This window comes from Mesoplodon bidens (genome assembly GCF_964165515.1).
Source record: "Mesoplodon bidens genome assembly, chromosome: 8".
NCBI lineage: Eukaryota > Metazoa > Chordata > Mammalia > Artiodactyla > Ziphiidae > Mesoplodon > Mesoplodon bidens.
The window spans coordinates 96,280,595-96,303,894 of record NC_138165.1 but is presented as its reverse complement, the minus strand read 5'-3'; positions in this window follow the sequence as shown (position 1 = coordinate 96,303,894).

Below are 23,300 nucleotides of genomic sequence, written 5' to 3'. Positions count from 1 at the left end.
CTTGGAAGCAAGTTTTTCCGGATGAGTTTTGGGCGGCATATTATGCCACCCCCAGCCCTGCTGGTGGCGGAGGAGGACCCGGCACCTCCAATCTGCTCATTTCTTTCAGGCGCCCTAATTGGAAGTCCTGCCTAGAACACATGGCCAGAGCGAAGAGCCAAGAGAAGAACAAAGGACAATTGCTCACACGTATTCCTTCCCAATCTGGTCCAGGCTTCCTGGCTCAGCAGGGAGAGTTGACAGTGCAAAATGCTAAATGATGAAGGGTCAGCAGGCAGAGAGTGGTTGCATACTGGGCGAGCCCTGGGCAGGCGAGAAGAAAGGCTGGCTAGAGGAAATTTTTAAAAGGAACTAAAATAGAGGTTGGGAAATAAGATAAAATGGAAGAGAGAAAATTATGGGAGAAGAAAAATCCTCATTTCTGGACTTTACTGCCTTTTGTCTTTCTAAAATTGAAAATGCTGTGAGAAGGTGAGACTTTTTTCCCTTAAAAATTAAAAAATAAATATATTGACGACACCTTACATTGATATTATGGGAAGAACATTGAGGGAGAAATGGCTAGACTTGGATTGTAATCCAGGTTCTAACTCAAGCTCATGTCCTGTGTCATAAACTCATGTATGTGGTACAGATCCTACCTGACATCTTAGGCAAGCCACTTCCTAACTCTCCCAAGATGAGAACAACAGGAATTGATGAGATATCATGTAAGGTTTGATTGGGAATATTTTTACCTAATTGTTTAAGAATAAATGTGGTCAAACATCACTCCTGCAGGTAATCCACATGGAAAAGACTGATAGGCTGGGAGGAGAAATAGAAGCCCACTTGCAAATGTTTTATGAAGAGGCACACTTTTTCCAAGGTAATAGATCCTCAGATGTTTTTATTCCATATTGTCTTCTAGTTAGGACTCAAAACCTTCATGATCATCACGACAGACCCACGTTTCCATCACCGCTATTCCAAGCATGAGTAAATCCTAGTCATACGTGATATAAAAATAGAGTGCTTTTGTTTTAATGTGAGATTTGGGGTGGGGGGAAGTGTTAGTTTGTTTCTAGTTTCTGTTCTTCTATCTTTTTTTTTTTCCTGGTTAACCCTTCTCATCCTCCTCGCCCTCTTCCTCCTCCTCTTCCTCCCCCTCCATTCCTCAGCTCTGCCCTCATTTCCTCAAGGTAGGCTTCCTTGCCTGTCCTAACCAGGTCAACTTGCCCTATTAAAAGTTCTCATGGTCCCACATACATCTTCTCCATTGAAAACATACAATTATTTGTGAGATTTTCAAAAATTAGTATCTTCCTCCTCACTAGACCCTAAGTTCTCTGAGGAAGAGACTATGTCTGAATTTTATTCCCACCTTTATTTCTCCCTCAACTAGCCAAGTGTAAGGCATAGAGTGGGTACCTAGTAGTACCTATTAAATGGATGGATGAATGGGTGAGTGATTTAGTGTAGACGCATCATTAGGGTCAGGTTGAGGTTAAAGTAAAAATAAGGCTTTGTTTCTTCTTGAAATAGAAGAGCAAATACATTAAGGAGGGGAGATTCCAACACATTTTTTACACGCAGCACCATGGTTCAGGTCTCCAGATATGCTCATATTAAGATCAATTAGGAAATCTTAACCTCTAGTTTGAGGCAAACTAGTTTAAGACCTATAAAAAGAAGAGGATCTAAAAATAGATCAAACCTTAAAATAAAAATAGGATTAAAACAGAAAGACCCTTTTTAATCATGGGCACATTCTAAATTTTATGAAAATTGTAGGAAACTACGTTTGAGAAGGATTTATTTGCAAGTGATGATGGGTGAAGGTGTAGCTCATATAATTTGTTCAACAGCTCTAAAAGATGGTCATTATTTTTTTTTAAGAAAAGAAGAAAAATAATCTCTAGAAAAAGATTTTCTTTTCTTTCTCTCCTGGCCAATATCTCAAAAATAATTAAATGAATGCAAATAAGAAAAGAAAACCAATGAACTTCTAAATAATAGGTGTCATCCTGAGGGTATGAACAACAACAACAACAACAACAACAAAAAACAAAACAAAGAAGAGGAGGGGATGGAATCCATTAAACTCTCCAAGTATCTGAAACCTGCCAGCAATAGCAAAAATGAAAATGAAACCTTACTTTTTGAAGTTCCACCATTAGTCATTGAAAAGTACGAAGGCTGTTTCTATATGCCTTAGGAAATAAAAACTTAACAGATGTCTTTTTTTTTTAGCATATTGAGTTCTATATTTTAATTTTTGCACTAAGAATATTACATATATTTTATCATTTTATTCATTCATTAATTCATTTAAGAAAAATATATTATGTGTCTACTTTGTGCCAGACAGTGTTCTTGGGTCTAGAAGTAAAATGGTGAGCCATTGTATTGAATACACTTCATTCATCTATGTTTCCTTTTGAAAACAGAAATGTCATGGATATAATTTATATTATTTATTACTATTTATCTGTGTTTATGTTTGTACTTTTTTTTTTCTGCCCTTGTAGATTTTTTTTTTTAGGTTGTGCATTTTTTTTTATTTAACAAATTTAATCAGTTATACATATACATATGTTCCCATATCCCCTCCCTTTTACGTCTCCCTCCCGCCCTCCCTATCCCACCCCTCCAGGCGGTCACAAAGCACCGAGCTGATCTCCCTGTGCTATGCGGCTGCTTCCCACTAGCTATCTACCTTACGTTTGGTAGTGTATATATGTCCATGCCGCTCTTTCACTTTGTCACAGCTTACCCTTCCCCCTCCCCATATCCTCAAGTCCATTCTCTAGTAGATCTGTGTCTTTATTCCTGTCTTACCCCTATGTTCTTCATGACATTTTTTTTTCTTAAATTCCATATATATGTGTCAGCATACGGTATTTGTCTTTCTCTTTCTGACTTACTTCACTCTGTATGACAGACTCTAGGTCCATCCACCTCATTACAAATAGCTCAATTTCGTTTCTTTTTATGGCTGAGTAATATTCCATTGTATATATGTGCCACATCTTCTTTATCCATTCATCCGATGATGGACACTTAGGTTGTTTCCATCTCCGGGCTATTGTAAATAGGGCTGCTATGAACATTTTGGTACATGACTCTTTTTGAATTATGGTTTTCTCAGGGTATATGCCCAGTAGTGGGATTGCTGGGTCATATGGTAGTTCTATTTGTAGTTTTTTAAGGAACCTCCATACCGTTCTCCATAGTGGCTGTACCAATTCACATTCCCACCAGCAGTGCAAGAGTGTTCCCTTTTTTCCACACCCTCTCCAGCATTTATTGTTTCTAGATTTTTTGATGATGGCCATTAACAGATGTCTTTATTGAAAATGTGGCTGTTCTAAAGGGAAGGAAGACAGATAGCTCTTCCTAAGCCCCTTTGTCATGTCATATCCAAGCTCTGTTACCTAAACCTGATACACAATTAAACAATTGGCTAGAGTGTTGTCTTGACAGATTATTTGCCACACTGGAAATGAAGAGATATTTGCTGCACCATTCACCTGTCTTGCTGGAAATTCTCCTAATAAGCAACATTATGAGCAGGAATTAGTCTTGTGTTTGGGAACATCTCTCTAAATGGGAAAAGGAAGGTCAAGTTTAAAGTGAAACTATACAAATTAAAGGAATAAAAAAGGTAAGCTAAAATCAAAGAATGACACTTGAAGGAGATTAAATGATCTTGTCCTTCATCTGAAAATCATTTCAAATTAATCAGATCACTATAAAGTCCATGAGTGAGTAATATTTTATTAATAGTTGAACATGTTTGTTCATTTAGATATTTTAAGGATTTTACTATGTACCCATGTTTAAACCTTTTATTCCAATCAACTGTCTCTAAAAGATGGTACTTCTTTGATGTGACAAAGGACTTCATCAACACATATTAATGAGGCTTGAAGCTTGGAACAAATAACATTTGCTTCCTCTATCTCCTACTTCAGCAGAGGTGATAGTGTCATATGATAATTTCTTCTTTGTTTTATGTCAAAACATGTGCATGGTATTATTCTCAAATGATCATTTGGGTTTTCATCACTATAATAAAGAGCTGCCAAACAAGGTTTTCTACATGTTGCATTGCATGGGCATGCACCAGTTCATCCATAGTCATACATGTTCATAGATAGAAATATAGGATATAGTGTCCTTATATCATTATACACACACGTTTGTGCACCTAGGTGGATATTATGCAAACATGAATGTGTAAATATGTCTCCAGATATATTTATGTGTGTAGTTTTGTCTCAGCCTTTAGAATTATCTGGTGTTCAAATTTTCTCTCCTCATATGCAAAGAGAGGGAATCAGAGAAAAGACTACTTAAATTCTACATATATAGTTTTAAAATTTGAGGGCTTCCCTTGTGGCGCAGTGGTTGAGCGTCTGCCTGCCAATGCAGGGGACACGGGTTCGTGCCCCAGTCTGGGAAGATCCCACATGCCATGGAGTGGCTGGGCCCATGAGCCATGGCCGCTGAGCCTGCGCGTCTGGAGCCTGTGCTCCTCAACAGGAGAAGCCACAACAGTGAGAGGCCCACCTACCGCAAAAAAAAAAAAAAACTTTATTATTCATAAGGTTGATCTGGAGTACTGGTTCAATATACTGATTTCTAAGGCCCAGGATTCTGCATTGTGAAAGCTCCCCAGTGATCCCAGTGCCTTGTGACCCACCATAAACTCTGGCCAGTTTTAGTCAAACTTACAATAAGGGAAGTTTGCCTCTATAAAACAGATTGGCAGACTCTAATCTACTGCCTGTTTTTGTGCAGCCTGAAAGCTAGGAATGGTTTTTACATTTTTAGATGGCTGAAAAAAATCAATAATATTTTGTGGCACATGAAAATGATATGAAATTCAATGTTCAGTGTCCATAAATAATGTTCTGTTGGAACGGACCCATACTCTTTCATTTATGTATTGTGTATGGCTGCTTTCATGCTACAACACCAGAGCTGAGTAGTTGTAACAGAGAACATATGACCCACAAAGCCTAAAATATATATTCTCTGACCCCTTACAGGAAAAGTGTGGCGACATCTGCTTTGATTCCACCCCTATTCATCAGTAGCCTTTATATCTATCTAAAGCACATTGCTCTACCTCCTCCAGTTTCTCCCTGTTCTTGAAGGAGGAACTGACATGCATCTCATCATCTTCAGTGGTTTTCTCATTGTAAGCCTCGGATTTTCTAATAATATTGAAATATTATTCCCACTATTAAAAAAATAAAGCTCAATGAAGGGATGAGAGAAAATAGAGAAACTCCACTGGTGCCATTGAAATAATACTATGAAAGAATGGATGGCTTCATGGTATAGAGAGCTCATCATTCCTATGGTTGTTCAAGGAAAGTTAGGAACTTCCAGACTCTAAGGAATTCTACAGAGAACAAATCAAGATTCTTAGAAGTACTGATATCAAAATTTATTCAAAACTTGAAATCAATGATTGATTGCCTTTAATTTGTTCCTCTGCTAAGTATAAGAGTAAGTCTGGAGAGGTATCTTCTCCTGTGGCTTCTACCTATGAGATGTGCGTAGAAACCATTTCCAGGTCTAATCCAGAAACAACACTCATATAAAACAGGAAGGAAATCTGAGTGCCCTGGATCCTTCTTTCACAGTGATGACCAACAATGGTGATAACAGCAATACTGTGTGATTATCTCTTTAATGTCTACTTCTTTCCAGGCTTTCTCAATGGGAGTTCCTCATCTGAACCACAAAACCCAGAAAATGCATTATAAATTATTTTCTCAATGACCCCAAGGGATGTGACCTTAGGCAATTGTGGCAACTATTTATCCAGTCCATGCAAGGTTGTTATCAGCATATCTTGAGTCAGTAGGCCAGGCAGTCAGCTGGGGTAATGGAAATGAAGTGGGGGAAGAAAGGTTAAGCTAGAATTACCAGAATGACCTGGAAATCACACTGATCTTTCAATATTTCCAAGCCTCATACCTTGAGGATGGGAGTCTCCTGTCCTGAAGGAAGAGTTGGCTTCATGGGTATGTGACCTACGCAGTCACTCAGAGTCCCCTGCTTAGGAGGATCTCATGCTTGGTTTAATGCTCTGCTGTTGCCATCTTGAAATTCTCAATAATATTTGACCAAGAGGCTCCATATTTTCATTGTACAGTTGGGTCTCAGAAATTATTTATCCAGTTGTACCTGCTATAGAGGTTGGTGCCTCTCATCATGAACCTGGAGCTGGAGAAAGAGAAGCAGAAGATCTGGCAGGAGACACTGAGGGTCCAGCTGTTGCCCAGTGCCAACCAGATGAACCAGCAGGTAAATGACAACATGTGTGAACGAACAGTAATGGTACCTCATGATTAGCCCTGATCTCTCCAGTGGAAAGGAGTATGATCACTCCATATCCACCATCCACCATCCACATCTCCCCAGAAGTGTCTCTAATAGTGCACACTCACTCAGAACTATACAAGGAAAGAAATTGTTGGAAATGTAGCATGAACTTAGCTAAGTTGACACGTTACAAATTCACTACAGTTGCCACTGTGTATGTGTATATATATATATTTTTTTTTCATATATATGTGAAAAGTTATGTATTCCTGAGTAAAACACATTGACAGATACGCAATTTGGGAGAGTGAGCTATGACCCTTAGTTGAAAGGACTGGGGCTCATTTTTATCCTGTTGTGTTAATGAATAGCAGCACCTCTCCAAATCTCCCCTGGAATAGAATACCCCAAGTGGCAGAAGAAAGTAAATGGACTCCTTCAGGGGCTTTCTGCTACAAGTACAAAATTCTGTTAAGTACTTTATCTTGAGAAATCCATGTGACTTGTGTTCTATTCTGTAATGAGGCTGCATTTGTTTTAATGTAGAAATTACACTTTTAATTATTTATGAGTAAAATCAGTTAACTCTTTCCCTTAAATCCTCAAGCACAATTGATGTTCCAAAAAGATGCACTCTACCACTTGGCACCTTGACAACGATGATGATGATGGTGATGCAGAATATTCAACTCGACTGAAGACTTACTATCAGATACTACACTAAAAATTTTAAGCAGATTATCTCATTTCACCTTTGTAACATCTTCATTTTGTGAAATGGAAATAAGGTAACTAAGGATATGAGCTGTTAGGCAGCTCCTCTGAGGTCAAAAGACGGAGGTCCCATGTGGCAAAGGTGATCACAAAGCTGGGGTCGCAAGAGTCTCCATTTGTAGTCATTATTCAATATTGTCTCCCTGGAAGGATTCAGTGCTAAGTTTAAGCAACCCAGGAAAGAGATTCAACTAATCTGGAATCTGTAATATTTATGTGACAGAAAGCTGGATCACAAATAATTTCTTTTAAAGTTATGAGCAGCAAACTTGAGACATTTAAACTTAGTGAATGGGTAGTTACTCTCCAAAGCATCCTGAAAACGGCAGGTGGGCAGGTGAGAAATGAAAGGAAAAACATGGAAGCTGAGATGAAGGAAAAGAGAAAAGGAGAGACTAGAGGAATTCATTATGCATTAAAATGAGTGTGCTAAAATTTTTGTGTGCCTTTCTTCAGTTGCAATGTATAGGTCTGGCTGACAACTACTCGCAACAGAATTAAGATATTTTGAGTATGTATTGTTAAAAAGAAGAAGCAGCCACTCCCATCTACCCAGGAAATGAAAAGTACAGAAATTCTGGGGCCAAACTCTGGCTCCCCACAAAGTCAAAGCCAAGGCTAAGGCAAATGAACCACTTTGAGCACAACACCCTCAACAAGTAAACAGGCCTCCTCCAAAGAAGCCATCTCAGATCCTTGGAGCCAGAACCAAGGAATCCTGACCTCCTGCTCTCATAGCACTTGTTACATCAGCTTCCTTCAGCACAATTTATGCAAGAACTCATCAACTTCCCAATGCACAGAAGATCCTGCAGCCCTAGAAGTCTAGGAGAGTTATTTTCAAAGTGAAATAAATTGTTGTAATGCTGATGACATCCAACGCAGTGCTTTGCTCATAGAAAACATTTCAATAAATATGTGTTAATCACCAGACGATAACACTTCTCACCATGAACAATTGTGGGACGCAAAAATTACTCCAAACCAAAACCGTGCTTAAAAACATTTCAAATTTAATGAGTGAAACGTGGTTAAATGCCTTTGCATGATGAGAAAACATGCTTCTCCTGTCAAAGATAGCTTTCCAGGTTTATTTTAACTCAAAAACAAGACTAGACATTTAAAAACATGATTTTTTTCCTTCACCATTCTGAACATCCCCAGGGGGTAGAAACTGTTCCAGTGTCATCTTCCTGTCTCTGTTCAGCATGTTTTATCAGTGTGACTCAGACGGAGAATGTCCTCTTAGAGACAGATTTACTTTGGTCTAAAACGAGAAAATCTGCAAGACTGTGACGTTTCTGGCTGACTCATGAGGATTTTTTTTCTCCTTATTATTTTTTTAATTAACAATCAGTGATTCTATGTGGATTGTTTTCACATATTTTTCCCCAATTGAATAATTACAGTGAACTCAGCAACCTTTCATGATTTTGTTATTTGTACTGACACCCTCCAGTCCATAGTATAATTAGCAACTATTTTCCTTACATATCATATTCAGCAATAATACTATATATACAGATTGAGCTCCACAGTGGAAAGTAAGTATGAAGAATCTTATAGGTATCCTAATATGCTCCTTTGTACTAATGTTTTTTTCCTAAATAAAAGAGCATCCTTGCCACATTGGTCAATTGTAGATGCATAAAGCGAGTTTAGATGGCTTCTGCAATTTGTAAATTGACTACTCCTCAGAAGCATTTCTTCTTTATGCACTGTACATTCTTTCTTGAATGTTCTTATTCTGTCTCCCAATTTTCAAATTTTGCTCTTTGATTTCTCAGCTTATGGGCCACCAGTTCTCTGAAGTCTTCCCAAGCACCACTTGACCAGAACCAAGAAACACGTGAGAGCTAGCATTACTAACACTACTAATACCCATGTGGACCTCTCGTTTCATCGCCCTGAAGCAGAATTCTAAAACTAGCCAAGGTACTTGGGTTCTTCCCACTTCGTCCTCCTGCATGTCCATCCCTCTTGCACCGTCTCCTGCCACCCACATTTGAGGTGCACTTTGACCCCTGCAGTGCCAAGTGGGAAAGCAAAATATGAGATGCCTAGGTGCCCCTTCCCAAGCCTAAAATAATGGTGCATTGCCATTTTTAATCTCCAGGTGAATTTATTGCCCAAATTAGAAATCTTAGCAACAAGTAATGTTTCATTCATTTCATTTCTCTCTGCCTTTTCAGAGTCACCATTTTCAGTCCCAGACCAGGCTAAAACCTGATTTTTGTCAACGGATCAAATGGACCCTGAGGAGAAAATCCATAACTAATACTTGGGTATCAGGTTAATAAACCTGCAGAGGATTATTTTTAAATTCCATCCAGATGATGCAAGCTTGCTAACTAGAACCCATTTATAATTATAAAATTTCTATATTTTTCAAAAGTAAAATTCCATTGTCATTAAGCTACTACCTGAAATATTAACCCATGATTGTTTCATATTAAAAACACTGAGTGGCAATGTAAGGAGATATTTCAGCTTCTTTTGTTAACAAAAATAAGGTTACATCATGTTCTTAATGATAAGGTTACCATGATAAAATTATATTTTATGAAACTCTTTTTTAAGAACTCAGATTGGTTTCTACAACAAAAAGTATTTGTTTGAATAATATTCTTCTATAAAAGTGAAATTTTAAAGAGAAAAAGGCACAGATTAGTTACATGATACACCCAAGTTTGGAAGGAGGCAGATAGAAGAGGGAGGAAAGATGGGAGAAAGGAAAATAAAATAAAACACAAAGGGAGATACCAGAGGGAGGAGATATGGGGATATAGGTATATGCATAGCTGATTCACTTTGGTATACAGCAGAACCTAACACACCATTGTAAAGCAATTATACTCCAAGAAAGATGTTAAAAAACACAATGGAGCATTAGCTCTAAAATCCAAGCACATGGATCTCCAGGCATTTATCTTGATTTTATTCCTCACCTTCTATGTGGCTCTCAACATAATGTAACCACAGAATTCATTTTTTGCCACAACTCACAACCAGTTTACTCAAAAATATTTCTAACTGATATAATTTTCCAAGTAACTTTTTGAACTTTTTTTAAAATTTAAAAACCTTTGAAAAATGTATTAGCATCATTTTAAACTGTATTTAAAAATACAGTATATGGACCATATTTAAGCTTTGATTTCAGTGTTTCTATTTCTTCTTCTAGATTTTAAGGTCCTTGACAATAAGGACATTTCATGTATCTTTACAACCTAAGAAACTGTATTGCCGCTAGTAGGTCTTTAAAATCATTTACATATTCCCTGGCTTATTTTGAGAAGCATTAAATTGTAAGCCTAAATTAATCATCAAATAATGCAAACATCTTTAAATACTTAGTCATTGATAAACTGACTAGTTTCATTAATATCACCAATAGAAATGAAACTCCTCCAAACATAATCTGAATATTATTTTTAAGCACCCCTTTAAGAGTAGGCTTTTTTACTATTATTTCCCCTTTCTGTTAACATTGTCAAGAAAAATCTTTATTTCGAGTCCAAGGATGAGACTGTGAGCTTTTGGACTGAGCATTTCCATGCCTGATATCTTCAATGACTAGCATCCTTGTTTAGCATATAGAAGGTGTCCATAAATGTTCTTAGTGAAAGGTAAAGATTTACTGCATATTGTATTGTGTATGTGTTGGCTAAGATAAAATTAACTATACAGGATTATAAGTTTATATTATTTCTGAAACAATCTGGTGCTTTCATTTTCTTCTTTAGCAAAGACCTATATGCATGACAGCAAACTGGGGTTTTTACTTGCAGTACAATTCAAAATTGTGATAAAGCAGGTGGATAAAGTATGGGAAGGGCTTTGTATATTGGAAATCAACACCACTTAAGAAAATAATACAGTGATGTATAAATTCAGATAGTCTGCCAGCTAACTCAAATTCCTTTCAATCTAACACTCAAACAGGAAAGGACTGATTGAACAGTCCGGAGGAGGCTGTGAATCCTATCCCCTAGCACCAAGTTGTAAAGGCATTCCACTTTACATGTTCTCAGATGGTCACCTTCAAAGAGAAAGAGCAGAGCGAGGGAGGGAGGGAGAGGGAGAGGGAGAGGATGATAATATAAAGTCTTGCTTTGGCAAGAAAAATTCCCTCCTGCAGACACTGGAGGTAGAGCATTCTCCCTGTATAACATGCATGGTTACATAACATTCCTGAAACAGACGAACCGTGAATTCCAATGAAAGCTTCATTCTTTCAGAATGCCATAAGTATGAGAAGTTAATTTATAGACTCGCCTGAAGTGCAGATGCTCAGTCTGAGTCCTCTGACAGCCTCACAATTTTAAAAGCAAGTTGGATCCCGGAGCTCTTGAAGATGGAGAGGCAGCCGAGGACCACCTTCCCTGATTGTCTGATCAAGATTCCACTTGAGTGGAGATACCAGCTTACTGGTTATCATGGCTAATGAGTAAATGTGTGAGCCTTTCACTTTAAATGAGTTGTGTGCACTTATTTTCTACAAATGAAGGGATGCGGTAAAAGATTTTCTAATTTAACCTCATCTTTTACACATTTTTAGACAAAACAGTGAAAAACAACTTTTAAAAACTGGCTAATAGATTCTATTTTTTTTCTGTTTTTGGCAGGGACATTAGTTGAATAGTGCAGGGGGTTCTTTGTGAGGTTTCTCTGCCCGTTAACAGTTATTTAACAAAAATACTTCAATCTGCATTTGATATCTTTATGTTATTGACATCCATACTCTTAGGAGCTGTTTAGCTGTTTGAGACTGGCTTTTATCTTTTCCTGGTATTTGGAGTCTAAAACGGACAATGACAGCAGTCCCAGCCTTACTGAAGCTCATCAAACTGTCTCATTCAAAGTGATGCCTGAGTTGGATTAAACCCAAGGCCTTGGCTACCGGTATTAACCCATCAGATGTTGCAGCCTCTCAGCTTCTTTAATCATTAGGGTGGGATTAATAGGCTTGCTCTGCCACAGCCTCTGTGCCTAGGAAATCACGCCAGGAGGATGCAGCCACTTCGCTGGGCCGAGCTTTAATCACACAAGGCAAAACATGACAGTTTGGAAATGAACTCAGGAGGATAAACTTGGAAAGGAGATTAAAATAGTCTGGGTGTTTATCAACAGATTCTACAATATTAGCCAAGCAGATTTCCCAAACTCCTAGTGAGAACCCCTGTGGATGGCACCCTCCATGTTCTTTCTTCGGAAATGAACAATGAAGAGTTTACACAGGCACATAAAAACTAAGGCAGGTTAAGTAGCTAATAGGGTTATAGGTAACAATCATACACAGTCAGGGAGAACAAACACTCAGATAAAGACAGCATTGACAGATGCCCCAACAGAATTTAAAATACTTTCTGCTCCAAGTCTACACATGTCCAAATAAATCAGGATACACTTGAGCTCCCCTGGGCTCTTTTTTTTTCCCTTCATGGCTGTAATAAACATGCTTGATTGTCAGGCCCTGCTGTTCTTAGGGCCAAATCAAAAATACAGTATTAACTTCTTTCAAAGATGCAACCACCAAAGCAATAGAAGAATGCAAATAAATCAGTTCTGCATGCTTAAGTCCATCTCCCTTTCATACAAGCTTGGTGATAAAGAGGGAGTCTTTTCCCCCAACTCTGCCTTATCATTTTGAGGTATGAAAAATAGATTGTGTCACAGTAATGAAGCACAGGAAAAGGGAGCTTGCTATAAGCTGATTACAGTTTAGATTGAAGGACTGGTTCTCATTAGCTCTTTTAGATTGGACAGCATCCTTGAGCTGGAGTAATTACTGAAAGTAATTTTTGAAAGGGAGGGTGGGAAGCTGGTGCAAGGAGAGACTCAAACAGTTGCATGGGGATTGAAAAGAGGGGTGGGGGGGAGAGACCTGCAGCTGGCTAGGTTGTTATTACCCCCAATACTAGGGCTACTTGAAGCAGCTGTGCCTGGCGACTTTCTTGTTAGGCTCTCCAGCAATGAGGAGAGAGTGCTTTGCATGGAGGAATGAATACAGCATAAGCGGTAAGAGGTCTATTTAAAGTTCAAGTGGGCAGGGTGACTCCCCGGAGCTATGCCATCAACACACAGAAGCTCAGTTTTCATCCCATAATAAATGTGATGAAGGCAGGTTTCATTGCTAGTTACAGAAGCAGGCTTAAAAAACAGACGCTAAATGATGGGAACGGTACTATGACCTACTTTCTTGCTTCGTTAAGTGGATTTGAGAGCTTGACCATTTTCCTGGTCCAAATAGGATGAAATATGCAACCTTACCAGTCTTGGGGGCATCCTGAGCAAATCTCTACATATGTTGTTCCAAATGTGGGGTTTTGATTCAGCATTTTCTTTGGTATAGAAGTTTTGGTGGAGGAAATGTGCTATTTGTTTGTTTTTTGACTTGCAGAGACTGCGTATTTGAAGGCTTGCTTCCTAGCTCTAGATATGCCACTAACTAGACCTCTGGCAACCCTAAATAAACGAGTTACCCTCTGCATGTGTCTGGGAAATAAAAGAAGTAAGTTCAATATTTTCTAATGTCCCTTATATCATTCACTCCTCTGATTCCAATTATTTTCTCTTTGGGCTAATTTATGGAGAATAAAATAAAGTCTTACCTTCTAAATAAATGAATGTGTTCTGCATAAGACCAAGACGAAAATTTCTTATCCTAAACATAAGAGGTCTGGGTTGCACTTCGATGCAAAAATAAGGAACGTTTACTGAGACCTTAATATGCAGAAGACTTTTTACACCCTGATCTCCTCATATCCCTGCAATCCCTGAGGAGAGTCTGAGCCCCAGAAATGCAGTGTCACATGCCCATGGTCACACAGCTTGTAAGTGGAAGAGACATGACACAACGCGTGAGGCTTCCTACTCAACTAAGCAAAGTGGCCATGAAATACGGGTCTGAGTCAGTGGAAAGTACAAGAGGATGGTCTTTTTTTTTTTTTTTTTTGCGGTACATGGGCCTCTCACTGTTGTGGCCTCTCCCGTTGCAGAGCACAGGCTCCGGACGCACAGGCTCAGCAGCCATGGCTCACGGGCCCAGCCGCTCCGCGGCATGTGGGATATTCCCGGACCGGGGCACGAACCCGTGTCCCCTGCATCGGCAGGCGGACTCTCAACCACTGCGCCACCAGGGAAGCCCGAGGATGGCCATTTTTATAGAGTAATTTGAGCAGCGTCCAGAAGCTTTTCTTACTCTAAATATCTCTTAAACTCTCAGAATGTGGCGTGCATTCTTTCCACTAATGTTGTTCCCTTGGGGTAACTAATGCGCCATCTCCAGAAAGCCCTGATTAAAATACAAATGTGTTACCTGGGAGGAATACATTCATTAAGCCATTAGTAAAAATTAACAGTCTTTATAAAATTAACAGCCTGAATGTATCTGATTAGCCAGCTGTCACTCAGTAGGAAGCGTAGATACTGAGGGGAGAACATGAAGTTTCTCCTTTAGAGAAGAGATCCAGAAAAGTCTGGAACTCCAGACGCTGCTGCAAGGGGCAAGGTCAAGTGTGTGCCCCAGATATGGTTCCTGGTCAGGGAGAGGGCAGCAGGGGGCACTGGGGACCTCAGACTGACGCAGGGGTGACGAGAAACAGGTGGGGAATGGAAGATGAAAACGAATAAAGGAAAGGATTTCCGTGGTGGGAGAGAGGGGATGGGGGTCAGGGGAGGCAGCAAGTCACACTATCACTTGACTATTTTTCTAAAGTCTATAAGGAGCTCTCAACATTCACGATCTAAATTCTAGAATAGAACTTGAAACATGATTCAGTCCAATGATTTTCAAATTGAAGTAACTGAAAACTCTCCCCACATCCAAACCTTTGAAATAGATGAGGCCCACTTTTATCTGTCTTGTATGGGTCTTCTATGCAATATATTGTTTGTAGAAAGGAGTCAGATGTGAAGAAAGAGAGAAAGAAATAGAAGAAGGAAGGAAGTGGGAAGAGAAGGAAGGCAAACATGAAGGACAGAGAGGAAGAAAAGGAAGTTTGTGACCCAAGGATCTAATTCAGCAGTTGGCAAACTTTGTCAGTGAAGGGCCGGATAGTAAATATTTGAGGATCGGTCTCTGTAGTAACTATTCACCACTAAGTAAACAAATGGACGTGGCTGTGTTCCAATCAGACTTTATCTACAAACCAGGCAGGGGTTGACCCTGCTCCTAGCCCAAGTTTCCTGTGTCCTGATACCTAAAGAAAATGAGGCCCAACAGACTTAAGCCCTTGCCCAAAGCTACTTGGGCCTCCTTATCCAAAGTCTGAGTTTTTTCTACAGAATCTCTATATAGACCTACTTGAGTTTAAAGTATTAGTTACACATTGAAAGAAAAGTGTTCACAGACACTTGAAAAAGCAGGTCTGAGTTCAGGCTTTCACTCCAGAGGCAGGTCTCCTTGAGGAGCCACTGCCTGAAGGTAACAAGAGAAGGTGTGGGCCTCACCGAAGTCATCAAGGAAGACAGAAAGGGGTCCACACTGAGAGTCAGTTGGGGAAAGCCTGGTGTGCGATGCCTGGGAGAAGGAAAACCAGCTTACACACACACATACACAGATACACATACCCAGTCACACATACACATACAGACACATAGACATACACACACAGATACAGACACACAAACACACAGACACACATACACATACAGACACACACACACACATACAGACACACATACACATACAGACACATAGACACACAGACACACACGGACAGACCCAGACATACACAGATACACACATGCAGAGACACACACAGACACACATGTTATGTACGTTGCCTGGTTGTTCAACTCTCATGGAATATCGTTAGCACTAGTTAACAGAAATGAAGAAACTAAGGCTCAGAGCTTTAAGAAACTGCTCAAATTCACACGGTTGGAACATAGCAAAGGTGAATTTCATCTTTTGGTTTTGCTGTTCTTGTATGAAAAATGGTAGGAAAGTGTATAAACAATCGTAGCTGAAGCTCATCATCATACTTCTCTTTGTGGGTTTTTATATTAACCACCCTGATATCAAGAAAGAAGGACACGGTTTAAATGTTATATTATAATTGTCTCAGAATTGTATCATTAGCTCCAGTTTTACAACCCAAGCCCCTCAAGCTTTTAACTCAGTTCTCTCTCTCTCTCTCTCTTTCACACACACACATACACACACACGTGTCTCTGTGTCTTTCTTGATTTCACTCTCTCTCTCTCCTCAGAAGTATGGGTGTGTAGCCTGTCTTATATAATAACTCTCACCTAGACAAATGCAGCTGCCTTGGCTCCCACCCTCTCTCCTCTCCTTGTTTACTCTGCAACCAGAATGTTCTTATTCAAAGACTTCAGTGGTTTCCTTTTGCCTTCAGCATAACTTCAGGGCAGCCTCCAAACCCTACGCCTTCAGCCCCTCCTTACATTCTAGACATCCTCTCTTCCCACCTGCCTGTTCTCTCTGCCTTCCAGGGACAGGTGACAGGGGCTTTCTGTACCCCAACCCCTAACCCAGCCTTACAAAAAGGGCTTTAAAAGTGTTGTCCCCTTTCAGGTAAAGTTGTTGACACCTACAGACTTGTCCACCTCCTCTGGCCCATCTAAATCCTGTTCACTCTTCAGATCTCAAGACAAAGTAGATGTCTTGCCCTCCTGATTCCCAGGCTAGGCCATTCCTCACTGTGACATATCACATAGCCACCCATAGCACTTCCAGGATTGAAATTACATATGCATTAGCATAATTATTTATTTTTGAGCCTCCCAGGAGACTGAAAGTTCCAGAAAGGCAAAGACCATGTTTGTTTTTCCTAACCCTGCATTCAATTCAAGATCTGACATCAAGGAGGCAAACAAAAACCATTTGTTAATTAAATAACTAAAACCCCCTCCCAACCTCAAAATGCTCACCACCACTGTTAAAATTCTCTTCACGAAACTCTGAGCTAATTATAAAATACATTTAAAAACGTGTCCTCCCTTAAGAGCAAGGTGGTTAATATATAAAGTAAATAAAAATACAATAATAAGCTTCAAGTAAAATTGCTTTATGGGCTTCTCTATAATTTTTCATACAATAACAACAAGACGAAATATAGCTGTTTGACATAGTCCCACGTAACTAGGAAAAAATATTCCCAAGAGAGTTAACCTTTTTTTTCCTTACATAGTCACTAGTTGTTTGCTAGCAGAGTTCAAACTGCTGTGCACAAAAGCACTTTTTTTGTGGTGTACAGTCTTTCAGTGTGTACAAGAAGCCACAAATACAAGATCAGAGATAGATCAAAGAAACCCAAAGAAGAAATTTCTCCACCGACAGAGTCTAGAGCTATGAGCCCAGTTAGACCCATTCCACCCTTTGGCTGGTAGTAAGGCAGGTCCTGGAGCTATGTCTTAAATATCTGCCCATCAGAACTTTCTGCAGAGATAACTGGATAGAACTACTCTTTAGCATCGCCCAAACATGCGGCTTCACTTTATAAGTTTACATATCCTGTCTCGATATAATTAATTTTAGTAACTGCCTTTTCTAAACACCTACACCTGAAATTAAAATACTAAAGAGAAGGCATACCCAAGTCATTCTCCAATGAGCAGATGGGCCCAATCATATCCAGCCATGGACTGTATGAAGCAACAGATTGTGCATCTTTTCACAAATCCTCAAATTAGAAATTTCATAGCATCATGAATTGCAAGATGGAGATTGTTTTCCTGAGAAGGAGATTTTATGTTGACCTGATACCAGCCTCTAAGCCTCCATCTTTCTGATGGGGCACTTTGCAAATAAAAAGTGCTGTACAAACTGCTTAATTAAGAATTGCTCACAATCATTCTAGCAATTCAGATGATGGTTATTTGTATTTTATGACTGCATCAACTTGTTCAAAACATGCCCTGAACAATGTCTTAGTGTCTGATTTCACACTAGTTCAACTAGAGGCAGTGAGCAAGGGCAGGGACCCATTTGCAGCAGTGCGTCCCACTTCCTTCTAAGACTACCCTGCCCTGCCACAATGTTAGCAGTGGGCACCTGAGTACCCATGGGCATTTGCAAGACATGGATGCATAAGATCTCTGCTTTGACTGCCTGCTAATCCCATCAATTAATAAGCAGGAGATGGCAGTCTAAGGGCACCTGTCCAGGTGTCCCTCTTCTGGCAAAGGAGGAGACACACCTGGTCCAGCAAGAACTTGCTGAAAGGACCAGAAAGCTCAGTTTCAGTGAGTAGCCTCTCTTAGTCTGTGACTCAGACATCCTTCTGTAGGCTTCTTAAGTTGAGGGACAACTTGGAGGATCTAGAATACTTGCCAATACATAAAATGTGGCATTTTTATTCACTGGAATGGTATTCAGGAATTAAAAGCAATAAATTAAGTTTACATGAATCAACATGGAAAAATCCCCAAAACAAATAGTTGAGTGAAAATACAACTTGCAAAATGACATATATACTATGATACCATAGGTGCCTCATTAGTGCATTAGGTAGCACATCCATCTCATAAAGTACGATACCATTTGTGTAAAAAAATTCATGTGTACATACATGAAAACCATTCTATTTCCTATATATGCAAACATATACATGTAAAACCATGAAAAAGTGACTTTTGTGCCTATCAGTTTGAATTCTCTCAAGAAATATTTAGAGGGATTCTAAGGGGAAAGTGGATAAATATCTTAGGAAATCTATTTTTTCCTAGTAGTTTGGGAATAAGTCAACTTGCTAAATTTCAGCTTTTGTTTTAGACATATATATCTCAATATATATAACAACATGTAAAATATATACTTATATACAGTACTATATACTATATTTATTACATCTACTATATTTTATATACTGTATATAATTATTCTAAGAGCTAAAAGGATACATACTAAATTCATCATTGTCTTTGTATCTGAGGGAGGGATTAGAGCTGATTGTCAAAGAGATCATCCATATAATTAGTGATCAATACAATTATAAAAAGAAAAAAGAATAAAATAGAATAATAACAGTAGCTAACATGTACTGAATCCTTATTATAAGCCAGGCACCCTTCTAAACGTTTTACATATTTTAATTCATTTAATCGTCATGTTACCAAACCGAACTTGTGTCCCCTTTCCTGTGTGCAGTAAAGCCAGTCTACTGACATTGGGCTGTAGTGAAGGGAAGTACAGCATTTACTGCAGGACACCAAGCAAGGAGTCTAGGCAGCTAATGTTCAAAAGGCCCGAACTCTCCAATGGCTTTTAGGGAAGGGTTTTTAAGGACAGGGTGAGAAAGAGAGAGTTGTGGGGTACGTGATCAGGTCGTGGACATTCTTCTGATTGGTTGGTGGTGAGGTAACCCAGAGTCAACATCATCAACCTTCTGTTTCTGCTCTGGGGTCTATGTGCTTTTGGGCATCATGCAGTTAACTCCTTCCACCTGGTGGGGGTTTCAGTATCTGCAAAATAGCTCAAAGGCTATGGCTCAGAATATTATCTGTAGCCCTTGAAGAGGAACAAAATGTCCCTGACTTTGTTTAATAGCTAAACTATTATTGTTTTGTTTTGTTTTGCTTGACTCTTTTCCTTTATTTCTGCATTTTCTCACTTCTTGGATTAACTTTATTCTTTGGAACTCAAGGAAAGCCTAGGAGGCTAAAGTTTTTCTACAACCAAGAGGCAGACAGAGGACATTGAGGGAGTCTGTCCAAGGAAGGCCCCATAGGGTCCTGCTCAGCTACAATCACACAGAACCATGAGGTAGGTGCTATCATTATACTCATTTTATAGAAGGGTTGATCATTGCCAAAGTGTTATGTTTACTGCATAATGATAGATAATAAATGCAGGAGACTGGATTGAGACCCAGGAAGACTGCTTTAGCCCTGTGTTTAATTATTGTGATATGAATGGCTCCTAAACCTTTGATCTGACCCTCCAGAAGCCCTGCCAGCTTTCTCTTGAGACAGACCATCCCATCATCTGAGTGTAAATGTGCAGGAATAAATGCATCATGAGACTTGACTCTACTTCTGGTGAAAGACCAGGAGCTATTCAGAGAAAACTGCTCTCAACCTGCTCCACTGTCACAGAGGAAGTCTGAATCAGAGCAAAGAAAGCACCGTTAACAAGGCAGAGAAAGACCAGCCTCCCAACAACATTCAGGGGGACTAGCTACTCCTAAAATAATGAAACAAGGTTCATGAATTATTGAATGTTTTCAAGACAAAAAAAAAATTAAACTAGTACTTTATTTTTTTCTTTCAATGCATTCCAAAATGGACTCTGAAGATATTGACCTGACTTATGTATTTGTTTCTTTCTCAAGGGGAAGGTTGAAACTTATAAGATGCAGAGGCATAAATTTGATTGGTAACTCAAAATTCAGTTTTTATCTAACTCAAAAATGCATCCAAAATAGGATTTTCTTTTTTCTTTTTGTGGGTAGGTTTTAGGTCAAAGGTCAATTAGCTGCATAGCAAACATGCATCTATTTCCTGTCCCTTCCCCAACTCCAGAAAACTGACAAAAACTTTTTTTTAAAAGCAATTAAATCCCAAAAAACAAAGAGAACAGGAAAGATGACAGCGATAGATGAGAGACTGTATTAAAAGTCTGGAAGAGCAAAAGCAGATCCAGCAGAGGTAACTCTTGTTTGGAAAAGAGAACCCAGAAGAAAAGTCAGTCCATTCAGCCTGCTGGGGGCTTGGGATTTCAGACAGGGGTTCACAGCAAGGAGACTGGTTGAAAGTCCGCATATGAGTTTGGAACCATGGGACTCCCCTCCTGGTCCATGAAGCCAGGTCCCTACCACATCCCAGCAATTTAATTATGGTAGAAAAAAAAAAGAGAGAGAGAGAGACTGAGAGGCTCAGGATTAGATGCACCAAGCACGGTGAGGTTAGGCTGGAGTGGAGGGTAGGATTCAGGTTAAAACAGGAAACAAAATGAAAGTCTACACTGGAAGGTGGGAAGCCAGCCCCCATCCTCTAGTCCAATATCACTCAGGCAGAATTTTTCTCTGAAGAAATGGAAGCACCCCTTGACAAAGATCTCCAAGAACTTGTCAAGTGTGGGACGGGGTGGTACCTCACTGCAAAGCCATCCTCCCGCCCTCCAGTGGAGGACAAACTCCAAGAGGCATAGAGAGCTCTCTGCAAACTTTTAGCCTCATATTTTGATATGACTAGAAAACCAAGGGCCATCAGATATTTGTGGAAAGCCTCCATCCTAACATAGAGAGACTAAATCAAATCAAAAAGTAAATGCCTGGGGCTTCCCTGGTGGCGCAGTGGTTGAGAGTCCGCCTGCCGATGCAGGGGACACGGGTTCGTGCCCCGGTCTGGGAAGATCCCACATGCCGCAGAGCGGCTAGGCCCGTGAGCCATGGCTGCTGAGCCTGCGCATCCGGAGCCTGTGCTCTGCAAGGGGAGAGGCCACAACAGTGAGAGGCCCGCCTACCGCAAAAAAAAAAAAAAAAAAAAAAAAAAGTAAATGCCTGAAGCACATGGCACTACTGAAAGAAGCCAAAATGGTTCAGGAAGCTGAAGGAACTGCAAAAATAAACAAACATCCCCAGAGAGATATGAGAAAATATTGCACCAGTGAAACACAAACAAATTGCTAAGAAAAGAGGCCAATCAGAGAAGAAGTAACAGTTCTTGAGAGTAAAAAATAAAATAGCCAAAAGGAAATGTTTGAGAGAAGAGTTAGAAGTTAAGAAATTTTTCAGAAATTAGAGCAAAGGATAGAAAACAAAATTAAAAAAGAGAAACCCAGTAAAAGGTGTTCCATAAAGAAAGAAAGAAAAAATAAAGAACATATTCTGAGGAAGAATTTATCATAGAACTAATGCAAATCTCCCAGACTGAAAGATATGTCTCCAAATTGTAGAGACACAACGCAATGACTAAGAAGCCTTGCACTGAGGCATATCTCATGAAATTTTAGAAAACAAGGGACAAGAAGTTTTTTTAAAAAAAGCAGATCACATACCATGTATTAAAAATGAAAATGATTTTTCAACAACAGTGAAATCTGGGATGTGAAAGACAATGGAAAAAGGCTTTCAAAATTCATGAAAATATATATTTTTTCCAACATAAGTTTCTGTAGCCACTTTTCTCCTCTATAAAATTGTTATGATGATAAAGTGAAGAAATATGTACAACCTAGAGCAAAAACTAGTTTGTAAATATTTACAAACTAGAACAGTGCCTGGCACCTACTGTGCTCACTGTGTTTGTTAACTACGTAAATAAATGGCATACACCTGGGAGTGAAATCTCTAGTGGAAATTGGAAGTGATGGGTTTAAGAATTTTAAACTTTGGGGAGGGGGAAGGGTAAGCTGGGACAAAGTGAGAGAGTGACATGGACATATATACACTACCAAATGTAAAATAGATAGCTAGTGGGAAGCATCTGCATAGCACAGGGTGATCAGCTCAGTGCTTTGTGACCACCTAGAGGGGTGGGTTAGGGAGGGTGGGAGGGAGACACAAGAGGGAGGAGATATGGGGATGTATGTATATGTACAGCTGATTCACTTTGTTATACAGCAGAAACTAACACACCTTTGTAAAGCAATCATACTCCAATAAAGACGTTAAAAAATTAAAGTTAATTTAAAAAAAAAGAATTTTAAACTTATTTTGATGGGCAAATGATAGAGGTGTTGAAGGGTTTGACAGTCTGTACACAGCACAGCCTCTCCCCAAATCCCACACTCTTCTGCCTCCTTGACATCCCCACTTAACAACCTGGTGACCATAATGTATCAGCCTAACAGGGGTCTTTTGAGAGTGAAAGGAAGCTGCTGATTATTCCATCATAACAAGAGGATAAACTAAAACCATCCTAGGTCACTAACACACTAACACGTAGTTCCCTCTTAAATTTGCTTTTTCTAAAATTTACCCAACGATGTTAGTGGAAACCCCGTCCTTCAGTTCCTCAAGCCAAAAAGCTTGGAGTCATCCTTGACTTCCTCTTCCCAATGCCCCCCATGTCCAACGTATCAGCTAATCCAACCAACTCAACCTCCAAAATATGACCCAAGCTCCCCCATTCCTCACCTCTCAGCCACGTGACTGCAGAAGCCTGGTTACTACCTCCTTCCAGCTCATCCCTCTTCTGTCTCATCTCATTCCAGCAGCCAGAGAGGCTCTTTCTAAGTCTGCTGATCTGTATCTTGTCAGTCCCCTGCTCAAACCACCCCCATGTCTCCC